This window comes from Cervus elaphus, chromosome 1 (assembly GCF_910594005.1).
Source record: "Cervus elaphus chromosome 1, mCerEla1.1, whole genome shotgun sequence".
Taxonomy (NCBI): Eukaryota; Metazoa; Chordata; class Mammalia; order Artiodactyla; family Cervidae; genus Cervus; species Cervus elaphus.
In genome coordinates this window covers 61,586,420-61,593,448 of record NC_057815.1, presented here as the reverse complement: position 1 = coordinate 61,593,448, position 7,029 = coordinate 61,586,420, and the positions used below count along the sequence as shown (strand labels likewise).

Genomic DNA, 7,029 nt, shown 5'->3' with positions numbered 1-7,029 from the left:
AGGGGATAGTTACATGAGCCTGCAAGGACTTGAGGTCTGGTTTACACAGGACAGCAGATGAGTGAAATTATTATTTCCAGAAATCCAGTGATGCTAAGTTGGAGACCAAATTCTACAGATTCTCCATGGAGCCTGACCCTTCTGCTCCTTGGGAACCTGAGGGAATCACCATCTCCTTCAGTGGATTTATATTTGCTCAGAGAGACCCATCAGGATGTGCCAGTTAAGAATACTTTCAAATTAAGGGAACAGAGAACCCAATTTAAACAGTTCTTAAACTCAGGAAATCCAACCCAAACATAATTGAAAAAGACCATGGTAGATAGAGTGATGATTAAGTGTGGGTCAGTCATAGCTCTCTCAACTATGTCCTCCAGGTGTCAGCTGCGTTCCAGGCTGAGAGCAGGGGGGTTACAGCAGTTCCAGGCCTCCCATCTCTGCACAAAATTAAGAGAAGAGAGGAAACTGTCTTAAAATGTAGGATATTTATTTCCCAGAGCCCCTCAGAATTTTTTCACTTGCTTTCCACTGAGTTAAATGGCGATTCCAGAACCAAAGTGTATGGCTATGTCTTGGTGGGATTAAACCTGAATTCCTTAACCCATCATTGACAAGAGAGCTGATAATTACCTTTTGACAATTTAGGCCCACTTCTAGAGCAGGGTAGGGTCAGTTTCTCTAGGAGCATATGGGTGGTATGGGCAGAAAAGTGGTTTTCTATGTAAAAAATCTGAGTATTGCTGCAGATAGTCAATCAAAAATGTCTGCTACGGGAAGCCTATGAAAGAATCGCTATCCTCAAGGAATGGTACTAAAGAAATCCAGTGCATTTGGAAACAAGAACTATGCGTATAGATATTTTTCAAAGGCCTGCTGAATTCCCCTATGGTTATGTTGAACAAAGAGGACCTTAAAATTTAGCAATATAGCCATTGATGATTTTGCTGGTGTCTCCAAAACTTCGAGCATAATAGCCATAGAAACTAGTAGAAACTAGTGGATTTTGGAAAATAGAAGCCCACAGGGTGCATAAAAGTAACTTGGGGGCAACCCAGAAGAATGCCCTGAGTCAACAAAGCCCAGATTGATAGAAATTATAGTGGCATGGCCTTGATCACACAGTATCCAAGAAAAAGCTGTATTGCAGTTTCCAAGAAAGATAGAAAGAAGGAAAGAGAGCAGAATGGTAAATCATACAGAATGATACCCTCTAAGGCAGTGCAACCTGATCTTAGTTAAAGATTTCTATTCTCTTAAGTCAGGGATGTGACTGGGACCCACTCCCTCCAACTCCTTGATCTGGGTGTGAAAAACGGAAACCAGTTGGTGCAGGTTTATCATGTCCCCCCAAAAATATAAGTTCAAGCCCTAACCTGTGAATATGTTCTTATTGGGAAATAAGATCTTTGCAGATGTAATATCATATTGTACTAAAGTAGGGTGGACCCTTAGTCCAACATGACTGGTGTCATTACAAGAAGGAAAGAGTCAGACACGGAAAACACCATATGACATTGGAGGCAGAGAGTGGGTCATGCTGCCGCAAGCCCAGGAATGCCTGAAGTGTCCAGAGGCTGAAAGAGGTGAGGAAGGATACTCCCCTAAAGCTTTGGAGGGAGCATGACCCTGCCAATACCTTGATTTCAGACTTTTAGCCTCAGTTTCCATTGTTTTAAGCCACAGTTTGTGGTAATTTGTTTTGATAACCCTGGGAGACTAACATACGCATTACGTGATCACCATCAGTATCACAGTAACCTCTTACCCAGGATGCGCCCCCACCCTCCTCCAAATGGCCACCCTGGTTAATTCTCTCAGATTATAAAGTTCTCTGTAGGAAGAGTTAATAGAACCTGAGGACTCCTTGTAGAATGTAGACAATCAAACATTTGCCCAGATATAATGAGTCTTACAAATATTAGTAGAATGCTCTGGTGCTTGAGTAAAGAAATACTTTAAAAAATTAAAACAAAGTATTGCCAGCCCTGCTTCTCAAGAGCTCCTTTTATACATTGGCCTGTCCCTTTCCCAGAACATACATTACTGAATACTCTGAGGATGGGCTGTCTTTATGTAAGAAAAAAAAAATCCCTCTAGTTTCATGAGGGCTGGATCTGCCTGGAATGTATCTACCTAGTGCAGATTGACTCAAGGGTGCCCCCCAACCCCTGCCTGTATCTGCTGTGGTTACTCTTTCCTTGAGAGGAAACCCAAGGAAACTTCTGAAAGATCAGGTTACAGTACCTTAGATGGTATCATTCTGCAGCCTTGTTTTCTTTCTTCTCTCAGTGGCCAGATGCTCCACTGTAGGATGCTGCAAAGATGCCCTGAAACGTAAGTGGCAGGGACACTATAGTTCTTAACATCGTCCTTGAGGAGTTGGGGATGTGCAATCAGATCCGGGGACCAACCGGCCACAGGGCATCCAGCTGATGGATGGGGGCTTCCTGGAGCAGTAGTACTTAAGTCCATGACAGGTAGTGAAATGTGTGTGATACCTCCCATCACAGCAAAAAACAGCAGCTAATGGGAGTGTTTGAGCTTTAGAGTCTGAGTTTGGTCCACCCTGGAATTCTTAGACACGCCACATCTTGGGTTATCCAAAAGGCTACATACTTTGAATCAGGTGCAGAGGAGACTCAATGACTGACCCTGGGCAAGTTGGGTCAGCTCTACCCCTTGAAAAGAGGAGACTTGAGGTCTCTGTGATTTCTGCCTCTCCCATCAAGATGATTTGGGGAGAAATGAGGAGAATGGCAGATCCTAAAGTAAAAACATTTAGGATTCTAAACTAAGGGACTGCTTCTAGCAGCTGAGAATTATACTGCTTTTGAAAGATAATTGCTGGCTTACATGTAGATGTGAGTAGAGAGATTCACCAGAGGCTGCTCGATTATTTTGTTCATTGTCTCATGTAGCATTGCAGCCTAACAGTTTTTGATTATGGGATGCAAAAAAAAACCTGGAAAAGGATGAGAAATGGTTGTGTGTTTATTGTACAAGGAATACCTTTGACCCTGAGCCTCACTTTCAGCTGCTAAACAGGGACATCTTCCAGGAACTTAAACTTTGAATCAAAAGTAACAGCATGCATAGTAGTTTGTATCTGATAAGTAATAAAGAATTACTGTTTAGCACAGGAAGGAAATTATATTCAGTATCTTATAATAATCTATAATGGGAAATAATCTGAAAAAAAAAAAAATAGAGAGACTTCCCAGTTGATGCAGGGGTAAAGAATCTGCCTGCCAATACAGGAGACATGGGTTCAATCCCTGGGTTGGGAAGATCCCTGGAGTAGGAAATAGCAATCCACTCCAGTATTCTTGCCTGGAAAATTCCATGGACAGAGGAGCCTGGCGGGCTGCAGTCCTTGAGGTCACAAAGAGTCTGATATGACTGACTGAGTACGCACACACACACACACAAAACTGAATCCCTTTGCTGCACACCTAAAACTCACACAATGTTGTAAATCAATTGTACTTCAATAAAAAAAGTAAAGTAATAACGTGCAGCACAAGCAGAACCACCCACTCAGCAGGGAATGAGCCTCAGTGGACAGGCACTGCCTTCCACCCTTTGTCACAGACATCCTGTCTGCGGAAGGGGTAAGGCCATCGCACACAATGAGGGAGCTCTGTGCCGCTGGCAATGAAAAGAGCTATAAGTTTGGAGCAACAGGAAATGAGAACCAGGACTCGCTCCAGAAATCAAAATAAACCACATGGATGGAAGATCCTGGAATGGTACGTTATGGCCAAGAGGTTTGGGGATAGCTTTCATGACAAGAACCAAGTGGTTTGTATCCCTCAAACCACTATTTTTCATATCTCATATTTTAGAAGGTTGAGTAACTTCCCAAAAAAAGATATGTCGAAGTCCTAACCCCAGTACCTGTGAATGTGGCCTTATTTGGAAATAGGGCAGATGTAATTAAGGATATTGAAATGTGATCATCCAAGGTTTAGGGTGAGCCCTAAATCCAGGGACTAGTGCCCTTACAAAAAGAGGAGAAAACACAGAGATACAGAAAAGAAGGCCACGTGAAGACTGAGACAGAGATTGGAGGGCAGCCCCAAACCCAGGAACACCAGAGGTCGCCAGCAGCCACCAAAAGGTAGGAGAGGGGTGTGAAATGGCTTCTCCCTCAGGGCCTTCCAAGGGTGTGTGGGCCTAGCCAACACTGATTTTGTATTTCTACCCTCTAGAACTGTGAGGAAATACATTTCCATTGTTTTAAGCCACTAATTGTATAGCAATTTGTTACAGCAACCCTAGGAAATTATTACACATATGAATGCCTACCAGAAGGTTAGAAGCACACACACACACACACACAAGCAGTTCTGAGACTTTCCTGGTGATCCTGTGGCTAACACTCTGTGCCCCCAATGCAGAGGGCCCAGGTTTGATCCCTGGTTGAGGGTGAAGATTCCACATGCTCTGGGGCAACTTAAGCCCAAGTCACAACGAAGACCCAGCACAGCCAAAATTAATTAATTGATTAACTAAAAAATTCAGCTCACCTCCTCCTAAAAAAAAAGTTTTAACAACCAAGTAAATCAATCAATATGCCATGGGGGACATCAGAGAAGCCTGCATCTGAGACGAGGCCAAGGAGTCCAGAACTTTGGAATGTGTAATTGTTGTCAGGGCGTAGGAGTTGATCTCCTCCTGCAAAAACGTCCTGGGACACTCAAAAGGCAAAAAGCCTGGAAGTGACTGAATAGACTCTATTGAACCTCTTTCTGTAATCCGAGGAATTCAGTGGAGTCCCACAGGGGAAAGCCTCGTCTGGATTTGAGCTTGCATTCCTTAGCAAATCACTCAGAAACCCCTGTGGGCTCTATCTTGAGCTAATATGGCGTTCCCCTGATCTAGGAGCCTGTTTTACCATCCACGTGATGGAGGACGGAGCAGATCACTAGGGACTGGTATGCCCCACATCTGAGAGGCAGTCCCATGGACTGAGAGGCAGAATGGGGCATTGAAGATGGGCTCAGCCAAGATGCCATGGGCAGCAATTCCAGCCTGGTGGTGACTTACAGGAAATCGTATACAGCTGGAGCCCTGCAGCTATTTTCATCTTAGTACAAGCATTCCTCTGTGTCTCTGGGGCTGCATCCAAGGAGAGAGAAGTCATTACAAGCCATCCAGCATCTTCCATAACCAGGAAATATTGACTCATAAAATTTAGCACTGCATTAGGTGGATGGTGTTTACTTATGAGATTTTGTTTGAAGAATAACTATCATTTGCATCATTTGTGTGGGCTTCCCTGGCGGCTCAGATAGTAAAGAGTTGGCCTGCAATGTGGGAGACCTGAGTTTGATCCCTGGGTCAGGAAGATCCCCTGGAGAAGGAAATGGTAACCCACTCCAGTATTCTTCCCTGGAAAATCCCATGGATGGAGGAGCCTGGCAGGCTACAGTCCATGGGCGTCGCAAAGATTCAGACATGACTGAGCAGCTTCACTATCATTTGTATGGTGTCAAAAGAAGACATAGTTAGGAATTCCCTGGTGGTCCAGTGGTTAGGACTTGGTCCTCTTACTGCCAGGGACCCAGGTTCAGTCCCTGGTCAGGGATCTAAGATCTTGCAAGCCTCCCCCTGCCCAAAAAATAGGGAGGGAGAGAGAGAGTTGATAATCAGTTCAATTAGGTGAGCAGAAGAAGCCAGCCTATGCTGGGCAAAGAATAGCACTGGCTTATCTGTCTCATCCCACTTTAAGGCAAATGGCATGGTTGAGCAATGTTGCGCAAGACAAGGCAACCTATTGACTATTCTTTATCCTATTTGGATTCAGTGGATCTTAGAAGCGGAAGAGAAAGCTCTCAGAAACAGACCATAGAGAATTCCCTGGTGGTCCAGTGGTTAGGACTCAGCACTTTCACTGTCGGGGCCTGTGTTCAATCCCTGTTTGGAGAACTAAGAGCTCACATGCTGCACAGTGCAGTCAGAAAGAAAAAAAAACAGAACCAGAACATATGTATAATAATCCATGCATTAAACCAGTCTGGTATGACATTTGAGAGGCTTTGGAAAAAAAAAAAACAAAGATGTTTTATATCTGCAAGTTTGCCCATTTAATCCAAGGACGAGAATGATCCTTGAGACTGGCAGAATGGTCCTTGAGACTGATACCCCAGCTTTTTGGGATCAAACCCCATCCAGTTAAGTATGATGGTATCACAGTACCCCCGTGGTATCCGGTGGGTATAATTAATGTTGCAGAATCAGTCTACTACCAGCTTTTCAACTTGCTGGTTTGACAGAGCTGCAACTTAACCACAAGTCCTTCTTCTTGTTGGGAACTGGATGGAAGACGTATTAATTGACATAAGCAGAGCATATGGTTCAGAATTTTTTTCTATCACAAAGTTGCATCTAAGCCGTATAATGAAAGGGCCAGAGAGCAATGAGCAAGGCACTCCTGCCCCACAAGAGTTAGAGGATTGCTTCAGGGCCTGCACCAGGGGAGAGAGACGAAGGAGCTGGGAGAGGAGTTGATCTTGGAATCATGTTCCCTGCAAAGTAGCTTCAGTCACAGTCGGTTTGCTTAGGAAGCTAATGTAGGAGAGGAGGATATAGGAGGGAGCCAGAGCCATCCTATTGATGTGGGCTAAAGATTTATGTCAAAAAACAAGAAAGCAAGAAGAAGTAAAAAAGAAAAGAGAATAAAGATAGATATTTACATATATATACTTCCATAGTTGGAAAATGTGTACAAGATATTAAGGAGACCATATCTTACATGGTTTCATCTAGAATGGGAAAATTTATGAGGACAGATAATGTAATGTGTGGATCCCTGCTATACTTATGGAGGTTCTACAATTACAATGTGAAGCTTCAAAGAAAGAATGGAAACTGCTCTTTGCACTTCAGTTAGGAATTGAAGCATCCTCAGGAAATCAGATTTGAGCGCCACCTGGGAAAGCCTGGTGTACAAGCAGTGTGACCCAAAACTCAATTTCCTAAATTTGTCTAAGGACGTCTTTAGCCCTACACTGTACAATATGATAG

General features: G+C 43.7%; 1 non-coding gene across 1 annotated transcript; it reads left to right on the top strand.

Annotated features, from left to right (window-relative positions):
- The first annotated feature begins 5,518 nt into the window (after positions 1 to 5,518).
- TRNAK-CUU lies at positions 5,519 to 5,591 on the top strand. Its single transcript has one exon. It is a non-coding gene; the product is annotated as a tRNA-Lys (tRNA).
- The last annotated feature ends 1,438 nt before the right edge of the window (positions 5,592 to 7,029 follow it).